This window comes from Schistocerca serialis, chromosome 6, assembly GCF_023864345.2.
Source record: "Schistocerca serialis cubense isolate TAMUIC-IGC-003099 chromosome 6, iqSchSeri2.2, whole genome shotgun sequence".
Taxonomy (NCBI): Eukaryota; Metazoa; Arthropoda; class Insecta; order Orthoptera; family Acrididae; genus Schistocerca; species Schistocerca serialis.
In genome coordinates this window covers 532,076,756-532,096,300 of record NC_064643.1, presented here as the reverse complement: position 1 = coordinate 532,096,300, position 19,545 = coordinate 532,076,756, and the positions used below count along the sequence as shown (strand labels likewise).

Here is a 19,545-nt window from a genome sequence, read left to right as displayed (position 1 = left end):
ATTTCAATTTTAGTGCTTTTGTATTGTGAAAGGTGGCTAACTGTACATTTTAAAACTGAATATGACAGTTGTATGCACACCATTAACCCTTTGGACTCCATAAGGCAGACACAGTGTGACTCCGTGCATTCTTATTTAAATCACCATTGCCTGGGTGGCAGTCACACCACAGAGAATTGCACAGTCGCTTTATGGATCAATGACGCCACTGACCAGCAGCTAGGGTATACATTAAAACAAAAAGTGCACTTTCATGCAAATATATTTCCAAAACATTACAGTACAAAACTTTTCAGTGTATGATATTTTTTCAAACACTCATCAGGGTGGAGAGCTGGATTTCATGTGCATGATTCACAGTAATACACAATTTCATTCCTGTCACCTTTCTCTTTTTCTACCTGAATACACTGCACAATCCTTATGCTTGTTCCCAGGAACTTGTTGATAATGTGCAACTGTCCATTCAAGCATTCATCATCATCAGAAGTTGAACGACATACTTGTTTCTGTCCTGGATTTCTTTCTTCACCAACTAAGTATCTTATAAGAGTTTTACGGAATACTTTGTGAGACAGTTTTCAATTTTTCAATTTCTTTTTCTCACAGTGATTCTTGTGTAACGAATAGGTATTTACAAGTCCTACCTGCAACAAACAGAAGTACAGTTTTTGTCACCACTTCAGACTTTCATTAGAAAACCATAACTGGAATAAAATGGTGAGATTGATCAGATCCACCCATCTTTGAAGTATAATCAATAATGACATTTGGTTTCATTATTTCTTTCCGTTCCTTTCTGTATCTGCTTTCTATAAGTGCCACTGAGTTATTTACTGTTGTAGAAAGCATGAGAACTGTTCATGTATCTTGCCATGCTAGAACCATCATTATTTTTATTGCGGATGCATTTTATTTTGTGCTTCTTCAGACACAGAACTTCCTTCTTGATTGGAGCTGGAACATTTTTGCTATTTAATGCAACACCTATATAAAAACAGTCAGTGTACAAATGATACCCTGGCTGGCCTGTAGCATTTGTGATATTAGCCAGCAATTGAAGAACTATTCTTGGAAACATCTGAGTCTGGACAAATTGATGACTCTGTTGTCACAGCTCCAAAATAGGCTATCAAACTGCAAATATAACCATTTGATGAATCTGAAATCACATAAACGCTGAGTCCTCATTTTCTTGTTTTTTTGGGATTGTACATTTTGAATAGCACAAGGGACTTGAATGATACTGAAGATTCATCAGCAGCTAAATACCTTTGATAAATTTTGAGGAATGTGTGAGACAAGTAGCCCAACACATTCTTCACTTTACTCAGATACGGATGAACCTGAGTGTTGACATGTGTAGCACTCTCTGGATTAGAAACATGAAGTGCCCAGAAAATTGGCATAAATCGCCTGTGTGTAAAACAGTCTGAAAAGAAGTCAGGTGATTATAACCACTCTCCTGAAAATAAGTCCTGCAAGTCCTTACTCTTTTGTAATGCCATATTCAGTAGCACACCACGGAAGTGTTTCATTTCTTCCTTGGTAACATTTCTCCAATCCCACCAAGCAGAATGTTGTGGAAGTGGTGTCACTTTACATATTTTTGCTGTAGCACATCTGTTTGTTTATTCTGGTATTTGTTGAAATAGGTTGTCCGTAAAAATTATCTGAAACAAACAAACTGGCTATGATGGAACATTATATGTTTCAGGGATAAAACCACACTTTGAATTGTCAAAAAGAAAACCTGTAAAGTCAATGTCATTTTCCCTCAACATCTGCTTTGACTCTTCTGGTGAATCACTAGAAAAATGTGCATTTTCTTGGTTTTCATCATCTTCTTCATTAGAATTGTTTAGAAATGGATCACACTAATCATCCAAATAACTCTCAATATCAGTGTCACTTAAAGATTCCTCTAAAAGCTGTAAATCTCTTCCTCAGAATGAACTGAATGTGAGGAATTAGCCATTGTGCATGCACAAACTTTAATGTAATAATTCCAACATTCCTTTCAACACAGCTGCAACAGTGTGACACCAGTTAAGGCAGGTTCCCTTAGATGGCAGCACTAAGCACCATTGATGCCTAGTACTGTCAGAATTAAGAATTGATCATGTGAGAGCAGTAAAATCGTGTCTAAGGTTCGACATCGGAGCGGAAAGCAGAATTCACAATGTCGAGCGCCACTTGACGTTGGAGTGGAAAGGGTTAAATCATACAAAAATAGACTCAGACTCATAGGCCTTACAAGCATTGAGTCCTTAAGAGGCATACTTGAACTGAAATATAATGTTCCAAAGTCCCTATTAAACACTTCTGATGTCTGAAAAGTGCAATAAGCAATAATGTCGCAGTCATCAAAAGACTCAAGGCCAAACTTATATTTAACATTACCACAATGTACAATTGTGGCTGTTATCCACCCACACCCATGTTGAGCAGTATTATTCTTCATAAACTTAAAGTTCAAAACTCCTTCAGCAAAAACAGATAGCCCAGAAGGAAAGGTGGAGCTCCTAATTGGCCCTGTGTAGCAATTGATATATTGTCAACAGACTTATAAACAATACCACAGATTCACCTTGTCCTGCTATAGTAATGCGGCATCTCTGTAAGTCATAAAATGCTGTTGCATGAACATCTGGACGACAGCAGACTCCTTCCTTTCAGATACATTACTTGCATTGTTTAATTCATAAATTTCGGGCGTATTATAGTATTTGAGAGTTGTAGCATCGCGTTTTAGTACCTGAATAGTGTAAATTCGCGTAGTCGTTTGTCTACTGTTTTGTTTTGAACGGCCAGTGTCGGTTGGTCGCAGTCAGTGTGTTCCCTGCCGCCGTTGGATAAGCAGCTGCAGCAGCAAGTCGTATACTCCTAGCTCACTCATTTGTTACATAGTTTAATTCTTAATTTCTTTGCGTGTTTTTGGTACTTGCATTGTTTAATTCATAAATTTCTGGCGTATTATAGTATTTGAGTTGTAGCATCGCGTTTTAGTACCTGAATAGTGTAAATTCGCGTAGTCTCCTTCCGCCGCCGAGCAGTGTCAGCAGTGCGCAAGTAGCAGCATTACTGCATTTACTAGGCAATCTTGTATTTTAATAACCGTTTAAATTTTGTCGATTTGTTTGCGCTCTCTGTAGATTAGTTCAGACGTTCTTTGCAAAACAGTTTTTAGCATGGATAGGGACTGCAACTGCTGTGTTCGGATGCAGGCTGAGTTGGCATCCCTTCGCTCCCAGCTTCAGGCAGTGTTGGCTTCGGTCACACAGCTTGAGGCTGTTGCCAATGGGCATCACTGTGGGGGTCCGGATGGGGGTTTGTCGGGGACGGCCAGCTCGTCCCACGCATCCCCTGATCGGACTACGACTGTGGTTGCCCGGGATACTGCCCGCATTGAGGCTGATCCCTCACCTGTGGTAGAGTGGGAGGTCATTTCAAGGTGTGGCAGGGGGCGAAAGACATTCCGGAGGGCTGAACGGAAAGCCTCTCCAGTTTGTCTGACGAACCGGTTTCAGGCTCTGTCTCAGGCTGATACTGATCTTCGGCCTGACATGGCTGCTTGTCCTGTTCCAGAGGTTGCCCCTCAGTCTGCAAGATCCGGGCAGTCGCAGAGGGTGGGCTTACTGGTAGTTGGGAGCTCCAACGTCAGGCGCGTAATGGGGCCCCTTAGGGAAATGGCAGCAAGAGAGGGGAAGAAAACCAATGTGCACTCCGTGTGCATACCGGGGGGAGTCATTCCAGATGTGGAAAGGGTCCTTCCGGATGCCATGAAGGGTACAGGGTGCACCCATCTGCAGGTGGTCGCTCATGTCGGCACCAATGATGTGTGTCGCTATGGATCGGAGGAAATCCTCTCTGGCTTCCGGCGGCTATCTGATTTGGTGAAGACTGCCAGTCTCGCTAGCGGGATGAAAGCAGAGCTCACCATCTGCAGCATCGTCGATAGGACTGACTGCGGACCTTTGGTACAGAGCCGAGTGGAGGGTCTGAATCAGAGGCTGAGACGGTTCTGCGACCGTGTGGGCTGCAGATTCCTCGACTTGCGCCATAGGGTGGTGGGGTTTCGGGTTCCGCTGGATAGGTCAGGAGTCCACTACACGCAACAAGCGGCTACATGGGTAGCAGGGGTTGTGTGGCGTGGGCTGGGCGGTTTTTTAGGTTAGATGGCCTTGGGCAAGTACAGAAAGGGCAACAGCCTCAACGGGTGCGGGGCAAAGTCAGGACATGCGGGGACCAAGCAGCAATCGGTATTGTAATTGTCAACTGTCGAAGCTGCGTTGGCAAAGTACCGGAACTTCAAGCGCTGATAGAAAGCACCGAAGCTGAAATCGTTATAGGTACAGAAAGCTGGCTTAAGCCAGAGATAAATTCTGCCGAAATTTTTACAAAGGTACAGACGGTGTTTAGAAAGGATAGATTGCATGCAACCGGTGGTGGAGTGTTCGTCGCTGTTAGTAGTAGTTTATCCTGTAGTGAAGTAGAAGTGGATAGTTCCTGTGAATTATTATGGGTGGAGGTTACACTAAACAACCGAACTAGGTTAATAATTGGCTCCTTTTACCGACCTCCCGACTCAGCAGCATTAGTGGCAGAACAACTGAGAGAAAATTTGGAATACATTTCACATAAATTTTCTCAGCATGTTATAGTCTTAGGTGGAGATTTCAATTTACCAGATATAGACTGGGACACTCAGATGTTTAGGACGGGTGGTAGGGACAGAGCATCGAGTGACATTATACTGAGTGCACTATCCGAAAATTACCTCGAGCAATTAAACAGAGAACCGACTCGTGGAGATAACATCTTGGACCTACTGATAACAAACAGACCCGAACTTTTCGACTCTGTATGTACAGAACAGGGAATCAGTGATCATAAGGCCGTTGCAGCATCCCTGAATATGGAAGTTAATAGGAATATAAAAAAAGGGAGGAAGGTTTATCTGTTTAGCAAGAGTAATAGAAGGCAGATTTCAGACTACCTAACAGATCAAAACGAAAATTTCTGTTCCGACACTGACAATGTTGAGTGTTTATGGAAAAAGTTCAAGGCAATCGTAAAATGCGTTTTAGACAGGTACGTGCCGAGTAAAACTGTGAGGGACGGGAAAAATCCACCGTGGTACAACAACAAAGTTAGGAAACTACTGCGAAAGCAAAGAGAGCTCCACTCCAAGTTTAAACGCAGCCAAAACCTCTCAGACAAACAGAAGCTAAACGATGTCAAAGTTAGCGTAAGGAGGGCTATGCGTGAAGCGTTCATTGAATTCGAAAGTAAAATTCTATGTACCGACTTGACAGAAAATCCTAGGAAGTTCTGGTCTTACGTTAAATCAGTAAGTGGCTCGAAACAGCATATCCAGACACTACGGGATGATGATGGCATTGAAACAGAGGATGACACGCGTAAAGCTGAAATACTAAACACCTTTTTCCAAAGCTGTTTCACAGAGGAAGACCGCACTGCAGTTCCTTCTCTAAATCCTCGCACAAACGAAAAAATGGCTGACATCGAAATAAGTGTCCAAGGAATAGAAAAGCAACTGGAATCACTCAATAGAGGAAAGTCCACTGGACCTGACGGGATACCAATTCGATTCTACACAGAGTACGCAAAAGAACTTGCCCCCCTTCTAACAGCCGTGTACCGCAAGTCTCTAGAGGAACGGAGGGTTCCAAATGATTGGAAAAGAGCACAGATAGTCCCAGTCTTCAAGAAGGGTCGTCGAGCAGATGCGCAAAACTATAGACCTATATCTCTTACGTCGATATCTTGTAGAATTTTAGAACATGTTTTTTGCTCGCGTATCATGTCATTTCTGGAAACCCAGAATCTACTATGTAGGAATCAACATGGATTCCGGAAACAGCGATCGTGTGAGACCCAACTCGCCTTATTTGTTCATGAGACCCAGAAAATATTAGATACAGGCTCCCAGGTAGATGCTATTTTTCTTGACTTCCGGAAGGCGTTCGATACAGTTCCGCACTGTCGCCTGATAAACAAAGTAAGAGCCTACGGAATATCAGACCAGCTGTGTGGCTGGATTGAAGAGTTTTTAGCAAACAGAACACAGCATGTTGTTATCAATGGAGAGACGTCTACAGACGTTAAAGTAACCTCTGGCGTGCCACAGGGGAGTGTTATGGGACCATTGCTTTTCACAATATATATAAATGACCTAGTAGATAGTGTCGGAAGTTCCATGCGGCTTTTCGCGGATGATGCTGTAGTATACAGAGAAGTTGTTGCATTAGAAAATTGTAGCGAAATACAGGAAGATCTGCAGCGGATAGGCACTTGGTGCAGGGAGTGGCAACTGACCCTTAACATAGACAAATGTAATGTATTGCGAATACATAGAAAGAAGGATCCTTTATTGTATGATTATATGATAGCGGGACAAACACTGGTAGCAGTTACTTCTGTAAAATATCTGGGAGTGTGCGTACGGAACGATTTGAAGTGGAATGATCATATAAAATTAATTGTTGGTAAGGCGGGTACCAGGTTGAGATTCATTGGGAGAGTGCTTAGAAAATGTAGTCCATCAACAAAGGAGGTGGCTTACAAAACACTCGTTCGACCTATACTTGAGTATTGCTCATCAGTGTGGGATCCGTACCAGGTCGGGCTGACGGAGGAGATAGAGAAGATCCAAAGAAGAGCGGCGCGTTTCGTCACGGGGTTATTTGGTAACCGTGATAGCGTTACGGAGATGTTTAATAAACTCAAGTGGCAGACTCTGCAAGAGAGGCGCTCTGCATCGCGGTGTAGCTTGCTCGCCAGGTTTCAAGAGGGTGCGTTTCTGGATGAGGTATCGAATATATTGCTTCCCCCTACTTATACCTCCCGAGGAGATCACGAATGTAAAATTAGAGAGATTAGAGCGCGCACGGAGGCTTTCAGACAGTCGTTCTTCCCGCGAACCATACGCGACTGGAACAGGAAAGGGAGGTAATGACAGTGGCACGTAAAGTGCCCTCCGCCACACACCGTTGGGTGGCTTGCGGAGTATCAATGTAGATGTAGATGTAGATGTAGGCATCACTTATCGCTAACCACAACTTCTGGTCTGGCTTCCTTATCTACTTCCAATACGTCAGCAGTAGCAAGTGTGGTGCCTAGTAAAATTAGTGTTATGTCATTGGCTGCACCACCTTCACTCATGCCCCTCCTTTCATACGGCTCAGAGTTGTGCGGCAAATCATGAGCTGCGACTCACAGAGAAGAATGATACTGCTCAACATGGGTGTTGGTGAATAACAGCCACAATTGTATGTTGTGGTAATATTAAAGATAAGCTTGTCCTTGAATCTTTCAACACCTGTGACATTAATGCTTATTGCAGAATTCATATATCAGAAGTAAACTTAATAGGGGCATTGGAACATCATATTTCAGTTTCAGTATGCCTCTTGTTATAAGTACTGGTAATGTTGTCACTGAGTCAATTTTTGTATGGTTTAAAGTTGATGGCGTATGTGCACTTCACTTTTAGTGGTTTTGTATTGTGAAAGATGCCTGAGCATACATTTTAAAATTGAGTATGGCAGTATGTGCAGAATTGGAAGACAGTATGCTGCTTGGTATTTAAAAAGCTTGTTTCAGCTTCATTGCCTTCATCATTACATGTCCTGAAGTAGATGGACATATGTCAACTTTGAGTAAACAATTATTGCTGTCTGTAGTTGTTGGGTGCAATATTTTTTCAGCAATGTTTTTCCTGTTGCTCACATATATTAGAATGCATTTTATTATCTGAACGGTTGTAGAAATTTAAGCTTGACAGCTAGTTGTTTACTAAAAGATATGTGCTGCAGATCCCACAATAAAGAAAAAAGAATATGACAGTGTTGCAGTTCATTTCAATTGAAGGGATTGAACAGTGAGTGGAATTGTACCATGAGCCCCACACACATCTTGTCGTTAGTAATGAACTCACTAAAAAAGTGTATTTTAATTTGATGATAAAAATAATGGTTATTGTTGCTGCCATTGCCCTCTTCATGCTTTGCTGACATGGAATGACAATGCATGTTACAGCACTACTTCTCAGTTTTAAATGGAACTTTTGATCTTATTATACAGCAGCTGAAGCTTAACAGTACCACTTCCAGCAATTTCCTTTAAATTTGAAAGAGTGAAAGAATATTTCCAGAATGAATTTTCACTTTACAATGGAGTGTGTGCTGATTTAAATCTTTCTGACTGATTAAAACTGTGTGGTAGACCAGGACCTGACTCTGGGACGTTTGCCTTACATGGACAAGTGCTCTACTGACTGAGCTAGCTGACCACAAGTCATGACCTGCTCTCATAGCTTTATTTCATCATTTCGTCATTTCCTCTACATTCCAGATTTCACAGTTCTTCTCCACATCTGGCAGGATTCACACTCCAGTAAAGTAGGATGTTATGGAGAGAAGGTTGATAACTAGAAGATGAGGTAGTGATGGAAGTAAAGCTGTGAGTGTGGATTGCGATTTGTGCTTAGATAGCTCAATTGGTAAAGTACTTGTGTGTGAAAGGCAAAGGTCCCAGGTCTGAGTGCCTTTGTGGCACACAGTTTCAATTTCCCAGGAAGTTTCAAATTGGCACAATCTGCTGCAGAGTGAAAATTCAGTCTGAATACTTTAGGCCGGTGCTACGATTACAAGCCGTGTATTTATGAGGAAGATGATTTCATTTTTTCCCTAAGACAAATATTTGAGACTATAAAATGAAAAGATAAAATATATGAAACAGGTGATTTCATGTACCTGATTGCCATATCCATTCAGAAACCAACACATCACATTATTGTAGTCTGTCTTTTCACTAATATAGCTTGCATAATTTTCTAATCTTGATTTGATTTGAACCGCGAGGTAAAAACATAAGTGGTCCTAGCCCACTATTGGCTGGGCTGAAACAGGGTTATTGTGTGGTTTTGCTCACTGTGATTATAGTAAAGCCAATCTGTTCTCTTAGAGTAGTAAGAAGCCTTTTACTAGTTCTTTGTTAGATACAATTTCTTCAGGATTTGATTACTTGAATATTCTGTGTCTTTTGACCTGTAACACTTCACAATGGAAGATTAGGTGTGGAGCAGTTTCATCACCCTCACCACACAGCTTCTTCGAAATGTGACTTTGGCACCATTAACTTGCCAGCTTCTTGTTTTTGGGTCCTAGTCCGATATTATGCACATGCTTTCTGATCCAGTTTAATAGTTTTTGCTTAACCATAAACTTAGTGATGGTTAGGACAGGTTCTGGTTCAATAAATGGAGTGATCACACATGTCCTAGCCAACCTATCAGCTTGTTCATTGCCACTGATTCCTGGGATCAGGGGCCCACAGCAGGTTTATCCTGTTTGCTTTTCCTCATTCTCGGAAGGGCTTTGTGACATTTTGCAATGATCTTTGATCTTTCTGCAGAGGCTGAAAAAATTACAGAGCTGCTTGACTGTGTGAAAGAATGTAAATACTACGATCTTCTATTGCCTATGGAAATTCTCTTCTGCCCATGCCCTGGTAGCAGACATTTCCGCCTGGAATACTCTGGCCAGCTTCGCTAGAGAAATTGTTCTCTGTAGTCTTAAGCTGTACCCCATGTACCCCAGCCCCAGTGCCTTCATCTGTTTTCGACTGATTAGTAAACCAGACTACATGTCCTGAATGATGTCATGGTTCATACTTCCACTGCTATCTAGCTCCAGTTGTTGCATTTAACCCTTGAGCAGTTGCACCATTTTTTATGAGTAGTTATGCTGCGATCTTCTTTGTACACATGTATAAAGAATGGCAGCTTTGTAACCGAGGTATGCAGTATGAGCATAACCACAGTTTAACCATAGTTTAATTGAACAATGATAAAATAAACTTACATTATATGATCTAGATCGCTGTTTAATTAAACAATAATAAAATTAATTTTCATTATAGCACTCTGTTGCCACATAAAAGTGCTACCCAACAGTAATGACCCACTCAAAGCATTAAACAGCACAGTTGCATCAGATCCCAGCCAACCACTTATTCAGTTACTAATTACCTCACAGACAAGTGCCTCATTTTGGGGTTGTGCTGCTAGCTCAGAATCTGGATCACTTTCTTGCATGTATCGTAATTTTTTTTCTTACCGAGATGGCCGTTTATTTTATATTACTGCTGCTTATTTTGATGTATGAAAGCACAATTCATCATTGTGTTAGCTGAAGCAATAATGAAGGACTAGATATGAGCTCCTTATTGTAAAACAGCAATGGAACAGTACAAGTCAATATTTTTTGGGGTTGACGCACTTTATTCATAGGTGCACCCACTCAATGGTTATAGTTTTACTGAACCAGCTGGAAGTTCTTGTATAGTCAGCCAGTGTTTCTCTGACCATTCCATTTTTTACCACATTCGCTGTATGGTGTGGGATTCAGGATATCCTTGAAAGTATTTGGCTTTTATTAATCTTTTGTGCAGAGGCAGTCAATTTATTTGAAACAAAGTGTTTCATTCCACACCATTGGTTAATTCCAACTGTTTGCTGAATTTCAGGAGAATGTTTTCATCATCTGACATGTATGGCATTATGCCATAATTAAGAATCAAACATAAGATATTATTGTACTGAAACTGCTAGAAAATTTGCATCCTGAAAACCACGCTGAAAAGCTTAATATCAAATTGGGGCCAACTTCATTGTGAATCTGGACATATAAATGTGCACTTTAAGCTGTATTCTGCATTTTAGTATGGTTTATGTAATTCTGCTGCTCTTGGAATATCCTTTGATGTCTTGTTTCTTCTACAATGTAATGTAAGATCTTCTAATGCTATATATGTATGAACAAACAGGCTTCCTATGTCATCATAGCTGTGCATGCACAATAATGCCTGTCTTCTGTCATTCTCTGGCAACTGCTGAAACAAACCTATTTCTAACAGGTTGCAGGAAAATATTGTGAACGGTGGTTTGAAAAGCATTGCTTTTGAAGTAAATTTCATTTTTCCCAAGATTAATTATGTTACGTGTGAGAATGTGCAATAAATTTATTAAATTGCAGAGTGTTTGACTCTCATGTAAAACTTAACACTTTAAGGACATGCAACTTAGAAAGATTTTGAGCCCAGAAGACTAGAAATTTGTCATTATATAAAATTTCACTGGCACAGTTGTGCTATGTATCTCTAAGTGTAACATATGCAGAAAAACACCAGTATTAAATGTAAAAGCTGAGTTTTTCTTGCAACTTACTAAAGACCAATATTATATGTAACTATGCTACATATAATAATTTAAACAATTAACTTTACCTATTTGTGTTCGTGTTAATTAACAGTGATGTTGCTATTGGCCAACTATGTCACATAACTTATCTCTGAATATCTGCTGTCATTTGGTGGGATCATGTGACATGAGCTATGATTGGTGTACAAAAGTGCATCACAATCTCAATTTCAATGCTTCGGAAACTAATGTGTGTGTTTGGTGGAATGATGGAATTCGAAATTATACTTCTGTAATACAAAAATATGCAGTGTACATATTGCTGCTCATAAAAGATCTCTCCAAAACTCACCATTTAGTGCCGGAATGTTCTCGACTGGTGTATAAAACCTTAACCATTCAAAGTACACTCCTGGAAATGGAAAAAAGAACACATTGACACCGGTGTGTCAGACCCACCATACTTGCTCCGGACACTGCGAGAGGGCTGTACAAGCAATGATCACACGCACGGCACAGCGGACACACCAGGAACCGCGGTGTTGGCCGTCGAATGGCGCTAGCTGCGCAGCATTTGTGCACCGCCGCCGTCAGTGTCAGCCAGTTTGCCGTGGCATACGGAGCTCCATCGCAGTCTTTAACACTGGTAGCATGCCGCGACAGCGTGGACGTGAACCGTATGTGCAGTTGACGGACTTTGAGCGAGGGCGTATAGTGGGCATGCGGGAGGCCGGGTGGACGTACCGCCGAATTGCTCAACACGTGGGGCGTGAGGTCTCCACAGTACATCGATGTTGTCGCCAGTGGTCGGCGGAAGGTGCACTGCCCGTCGACCTGGGACCGGACCGCAGCGACGCACGGATGCACGCCAAGACCGTAGGATCCTACGCAGTGCCGTAGGGGACCGCACCGCCACTTCCCAGCAAATTAGGGACACTGTTGCTCCTGGGATATCGGCGAGGACCATTCGCAACCGTCTCCATGAAGCTGGGCTATGGTCCCGCACACCGTTAGGCCGTCTTCCGCTCACGCCCCAACATTGTGCAGCCCGCCTCCAGTGGTGTCGCGACAGGCGTGAATGGAGGGACGAATGGAGACGTGTCGTCTTCAGCTATGAGAGTCGCTTCTGCCTTGGTGCCAATGATGGTCGTATGCGTGTTTGGCGCCGTGCAGGTGAGCGCCACAATCAGGACTGCATACGACCGAGGCACACAGGGCCAACACCCGGCATCATGGTGTGGGGAGCGATCTCCTACACTGGCCGTACACCACTGGTGATCGTCGAGGGGACACTGAATAGTGCACGGTACATCCAAACCATCATCGAACCCATCGTTCTACCATTCCTAGACCGGCAAGGGAACTTGCTGTTCCAACAGGACAATGCACGTCCGCATGTATCCCGTGCCACCCAACGTGCTCTAGAAGGTGTAAGTCAACTACCCTGGCCAGCAAGATCTCCGGATCTGTCCCCCATTGAGCATGTTTGGGACTGGATGAAGCGTCGTCTCACGCGGTCTGCACGTCCAGCACGAATGCTGGTCCAACTGAGGCGCCAGGTGGAAATGGCATGGCAAGCCGTTCCACAGGACTCCATCCAGCATCTCTACGATCGTCTCCATGGGAGAATAGCAGCCTGCATTGCTGCGAAAGGTGGATATACACTGTACTAGTGCTGACATTGTGCATGCTCTGTTGCCTGTGTCTATGTGCCTGTGGTTCTGTCAGTGTGATCATGTGATGTATCTGACCCCAGGAATGTGTCAATAAAGTTTCCCCTTCCTGGGACAATGAATTCACGGTGTTCTTATTTCAATTTCCAGGAGTGTATTTATCAGTTTTACAGTTCTGAAGGAAAGTATACTGTCACTTAAAATGGAAGAAGTGTATTTTTAACCCAAAAATCAGGGATTTTTTTATTTATTATACCCTGTTATAAGAGTACGTTTCATCTTCGAACATGTATTGCTTATGTGAGGACTCCATGATAGTTTCATACTTTGAGTTGCCCATAGATACTTCACTATCCACTCCACTGGTAGTTCCATTGAGAATCTCAAGATTCCAGTAGGTAAGCTGGATATGCTTTCCTCATACATTGATGAGGCAGAACATTATGACCACCTATCTAATAGCCAGGATAACATTGGAGACTCATTGTAGCATGGAAGCAGTGAGGCCTTGGTAGGTTGCTGGAGGGAGTTGGCACCACTTCTGCACATACAACACACCTAATTCCCCTAAATTCCGAGGAGGTGGACAATGAGATCTGATGCCATACTCAGTCACATCCCAGATGTGTTTAATTATGTTCGTATCTGGTGTATTGGGGAGCCAGCACATCAATTGGAACTTGCCTGAGTGTTCCTTGAGCCAATCCATCACACTCCTGGCTGTTACATGGTGCATTATTTTGCTGAAAAATGCTACTGCCATCGGGAAAACTGATTATCATGAAAGGGTATACATAGTCTGCAACCACTGTATGATACTCCTTGGCCATTGTGGTGCCTTGCACAAGCACCACTTGACCCATGGATGCCCATGGAAATGTTCCCCAGAGGATAATAGAGCCACCACCAGCTTTTCTCCATCCTGCAGCGCAGGTGTCAAGGAGCTGTTCCTCTGGAAGACAATGGACTTGTGCCCTCCCATCGGCATGATAAAGGTATTGGGATTCATCAGACCATGCTACTCTCTGCCACTGTGTCAATGTCCAGAGCTGATGGTCACATGCCCATTTCAGTCATAGTTGCCGATGTCATGGTGTTAACATTGTCACATACACAGGTTGTCAGCTGTGGAGGCCCATCATTCAGTGTGTTCGCTGTGCTGTGTGTTCACACACATTTTTACTGTGCCAAGCATTAAAGTCTGATGTTTGTTCCTTACAGTTTGCCGCCTGTCCAGTTTACCAGTCTGCCCAGCCTCCGACGTCTGACTTCTGTAATGAGGGGTGGCTGCCCAACCCCACGATGTCTGAATGTAGTTTCACCTTGGTTTTGCCATATGTGGAAGACACCACAGCAATGATTGAACAAAAGTTGTACAGTTTGCGAATTCTAACAGTACTATGTGCCATTGTTTTCCAAGTATTATCCTGACTGTCATCTGTGTATCAGTGGCAAAATCAGCTTCTAGTATTGCACTGTTCAGTAAGTTCATTCATCACTAGGTTCCACAGTAGTGGTGACTAAACCCTCTTTGTGGGCACCCTCCAGTGGTGGTCAACCCAGTGAGAATGCTGACACCTCTGTAGATCTCATGGAACTGGTTCCTCCAGCCTCTATGCCCTGTTGCAGTGAGTCTTTAAAGGCTGCAGATAGGCAGCTGCTGAGGTGACAACCTTTCATTTTTTTCCCTCCTCTCCTTTCCCCATCATGACTTTCCCCCAACAAAACATTTTCAGCATTAGAACCAACAATGAGGAATTGTGGATGCTCTTGGAATCCCAGCTTCCACTTGTTTTATGCCTCCAGGAAACAAAATTTCAGCCTTGTGACTGCTTTGATCTCTCACAATTCTTTCCAGTCCACTTCACCCCAATAACGGCATTCCATCTCGTGGGGGAGTTGTGCTGCTCATCCATAATGATGTTCATAGTCAAATCATCTTACTGAACACCATGCTTTTAGTTGTTACAGTCTGCATTTTCCTACTTTGCTTTACCTTTTCTCTTTGTAACTTCTGCATCCCTCCGCCATACGGTGTCATCAGGACAGACTTCCACCAGCGTATTGGGCAACTCCCTCACCCCTTTCTGCTGCTCAGTGATTTTTAATGCATACCATCCCCTTTGGGGCTCTTCGAGAACCTGTTGGCTTGCTTCTTTCATTTTCTCCTGCTGTGTCGTTACAGTTCTTTTTATGTTTTTTTTTCCCTTTCCACAATTTTAAGTGGTAGGATTCATTTGGGGTATGGTTTTCATTTGAGACCTGTGTGACCTCAAAAATAGGAACTGATAATCCAGCAGTTTATCCCTTTACTCCCCAAACAAACCAACCAACCAGAACCTAATCTGATAGGTGCCCTCTTGGCTTACCTTCTCAATCAACTCTCATCTGCCTTTACACTGGAGCACCCACATTTCTTTCAGGTTGCATGTACACCTATTTCTATTTGGACCTTTCATTCTGCACTGCCCACCTTGCCCATCAGCACATATGGTCCATCTCTCTGGCATCGACTTGAGTGACCATTTCCCTTGTGCTACCCATTTGCTGACTGCTATCTCACTTACATGTAAATCCAATTGGCAGTTTCTAAGGCGAAGGTGGTATTTATTGATGGTACGTTTGTGTACACTGTTGGCTCTCAGACTGACAGAGGTGTGGGGCGTGCCATCGCCATTGGCAGTGACGATTTTTGGTATCAGTTTACTGAATGCTGCCCAGTATTTATAACAGAGCTCTTTGCCCAGTATCAGGCCTTACAGTACATCCAGTCGCACAGGCTTTTCAATTGTCATCTGCTCCGATTATCACACTGCACTTCAGAGCCTGCAAGAAAGCTTTCACTTACTCACTCTTAGAGGGAGCTACTGTGATGTTTATGTGGGTTCCTGGTCACATAGGTCTGACGGGAAATGAAGCTGGTGAGCCTGCTGCCAAGGCTGCAGTCCTCCTATCTCAGCCCACTAGTTCTCCTATTTATTCTGATCTCCATGTTGCTGTCTGTTAGCATGTGGTGTCACTTTGGCATCACCACTGGTCTTCCCTTCAAGGGAACAAGCTCCGGGGAATTAAATCTTACCCAGTAGCTTGGCCGACATCCTCTTGGTCCTCTCACCATGAGATCATTTTAGTTAGGTTGCGTATTGGGCACTGTCACTTTAGCCATTGCCATTTGTTAAGCGGTGATCCCCCACCACTTTTTGCTCATTTTCATCAACATTTGAGTTATTCTTTATTTGTAACAGTGGGAAATGTTTGATCACATCAAGTTTTCCTGGATCAGGTATTATACCCTGTGGCAAGGTAGTGTGACCCAGAAATTTGACCTCCTCTGTTCTAAACTTCGATTTTGTTAAATTAGCTGCGACCCCATATTCTGCTAATCGGCATAATACATGTGCCAAAAACCTCAGACGTTCTACCCATGTGGGATTAATTATTAACCGGTCATCAACGTAGAGAGTGACTTGGCTGAGGAGTTCTGGTCCCAAAACTTTGTCCAATGTGGAAATGAAAACACCTGTGCTTACTTTCAAGCCAAACAATGAAACACAAAATTCTTAGCTCCTGTCCCCACATACAAAGGCTGTGTACTTCCCACTGTTTTCATGTGCTGCTGTTCGCCAATATGACTATTTTAAATCAATTATAGTGAAGTATTTAACATTGTGAAATTTCATTAACTATTCTTCAAGGTTGTCAGGGCATGTCCCGACAGGAACAATGATTTTGTTTGTACTTCAGGCGTCAAGTGCAAGCCTGATGCTACCTTTGGGGTTGGTGACAGCTAAAATAGAGCTACAATATGGGTATGGTAATAGGTGTTAATACCTGAAGTTTAATTGCTTTTGTCTTGCTCCCCACCGCAATCAGAATACAACAATTCAGTACCGGAAAAGTTGGTATATATCATCATCTTTGTAACTTGTTATACAGACCTTGTGATATTAGATTTGTTGATGCACCCATATGAAATACCACAGGTACACATCTAGATCACATATCCCAGCATTAATTACAGCTTGCAGTGACTCCTCATTATCCTTGTCTAAGTTGTTTACATCTTCCCGTAACAGTTGGTCTTTCATATCTTCCACTCAGTCATATCTGGGAAAGTAATTTGGAATAAATTGCATGTCACCATCCCTTCTATTGGTTTGCAAGTGGAGGATTGTTGTGACCTGTTAGTTTTCCTGACCCGAGGGGTTAGCCTCTTCATTGTGAGTAACTTCAACAACTGGCGCTTTGTAGGTTTGACCTTGCCAGTCCGTGTGCTGTATTGCCCTAGAATTAAATTATCTTTGATCTTGACGCACGCTGGGTATATGATTGCTATTCCATTGATTGTAATTCCCAGGCAGAGGACTGCTGAATGGTCTATTTGCAGTTGATTCCTGCCAATTAGTGTATTGGTTATTGCTGCCTGCTGTGTGCACATTGTGAACTTGTTGGTTATAGCTGTTCTGTTCAGTATAAGCTGGTCTGTTGTAGTTCTGTTTGTGATTTCCTTTGAAACCTTGTGTGTTCTTTCAGTTTCACCATTACTATAATTATTTTTTGTATTATTGTTGTTGCACAGGGCATGTGGGTGCCAACGGTGTTGGTTATTGCCACCGTCGCCATTCTGCTGTTGACTAATTGGCTAAGGTGCACACTGCACTGTGTATTAATGTTCTGTGGTTGTGATGGCCTCTCTTTATGAATTATGTCAACCGAGTTGAGTACGAATAAGAAGTACTCTATATCTTTCCAGGTGTTGTGATCAGCTTTTTCCTGATGTGGGCGGGTAGGCGACTTTTCAGTATTTTCGTTACGTCCATGTGGGAAACTGGGTTTGTCCAACACCTAGGTTAGTTTAAGTATTTTTCAAAATACTTCCTCAGTCTCCTATGTTTACTACTGAATGGTGGTGAGTCGAATGCCTCTCGATGTGGCCTCTCTTGGACTGCTGTGGACCAATATTTGTCCAAGAAAGCCCATTAAAATTGCTCATACATATGGCATCTCTGAGCCATATCTGTTGCCCGCAATAAAACATCACGTTGTGTGTAACCCACAATGAACCGGATTTTCTGTGGTTTTGACCAGTTGCAGGGTAACATGTTGTGAAAAGCTCTGATAAACACTATGGATTTTGTTGTCTTACCCTCTGTTGAAACAAATCGAAAATTGCCCATGACAGAGCAGACCCCCATCCATTAATGAAGTAGACGAGCACACAATATTGTCTGTTGCTGCCATGGCATTGTTTGGAGGCACGTGATTGTACTCTGGATATGTTTGCACAACTGGTATTGCATTGGCAGTGCCTGTTGCATTTTTTAATTCCTTTCTTCTCCGTCTGAAGGGTTGGTACAAATGATTGATAAATGTTACTACTATCTATCCTTTCTGACTGCACCTGATTGCTTACTATTGGCATCTCTCTTGTGACATCTGCAGTATTAATTATACTGCTCTGCAACTTCTCATCCGCTGCCTTAAAGCTTAGCTCAGTCCTAGCAGTCATTTCATTTTCCCTTTCCTTTACTGCCTCTTCACCTTCTTTGATTTAAGTCTTATGCTCTTGTGCTCAGTTTTACTGACAGCTTCTGTACTGCTTCCAGCAACTTTTATGTGAAGATTGCAACTCATTAACAGTACTGGTTTCAGTTTCTAAATTTCTGCAAATTTCTGACTGAGCCTCTTGTATCTGAGTCTGCACTTCACTCATGATCTTTAGTTTACCTACCATTTCCTCTTGTGCCTCATCTATAGATGACACTGCTTGATCTAGGTTGTCAATTTCCTGAGACAAATCAGTGGATAATTCCACCTTTAATTTCTTCCCCATATCTGTAAGTTTGTATGTTAAATCATTAGAAATGTAGTGTGTAGATTTTGACTTAAATTGTTGAACCTCTGTGATAGGTCAGTCTTAAAACCATCAAACATTTGCTTTTGTTCATTTTTAAATCATTAAACTTTTGGTCTGTTTGTTGTGTAGTAAAATTGTTAAATAAATTCTTCATTAGGTCAGTGAGGCCTTTATACATGTCCTCCATTGAATGCACTATGATGCATTAGCATCTTGTGTACCTGTGTCTTGTTCTGTCACATTTGAGACAAATTCTCGTGACATGGGGAAATCGAAACTTACTGACTCCACACTAGCGTGTCTTTCATTGGCTTCATGTGAGAAAATGTATCTCTGTGAGAATTGGGAATTAGTCCTGTCTACTGTGAGCCTGGTAGCATCATGAGGTAAGACATTATTGCCATTAGCATAAACTGAATTTGTGTAGTATCCCCAGCTGTCGTTGATGTGATCAACAGTTTCGGTGTCACTATCATTTGTCATCGCATTCATTGTGGCAACATTTTGTATCTCTACACTATTTTCATTAGTTGGCACAACCTTTTTAACTGGTTACATTTTGTAAATATGAAGTAAAATCAAATTTTGATCTTCAAACTGATCGCGAGAATTTTCCTGATCAGTACATGATGTATGCTATACCAGTATTGCAGCTTATTGTTGCTGTTTACAATTTTTGTATCCGCATTTCAAAAAATGAAAATAATTTTAACTCATATCTCTATTGTTTTACAAAAAGAAATGCTTCGTTTATGTATGGACAAGGTAAGATATTGATATTACTTTTG

The 19,545-nt window shown here is 42.3% G+C and overlaps 1 protein-coding gene across 3 annotated transcripts in view; it reads left to right on the top strand.

Annotated features, from left to right (window-relative positions):
- The window catches only part of LOC126484560 (trafficking protein particle complex subunit 8), a 271,243-nt gene that overhangs the window by 53,255 nt on the left and 198,443 nt on the right, over positions 1–19,545 (top strand). The window lies entirely within an intron of this gene.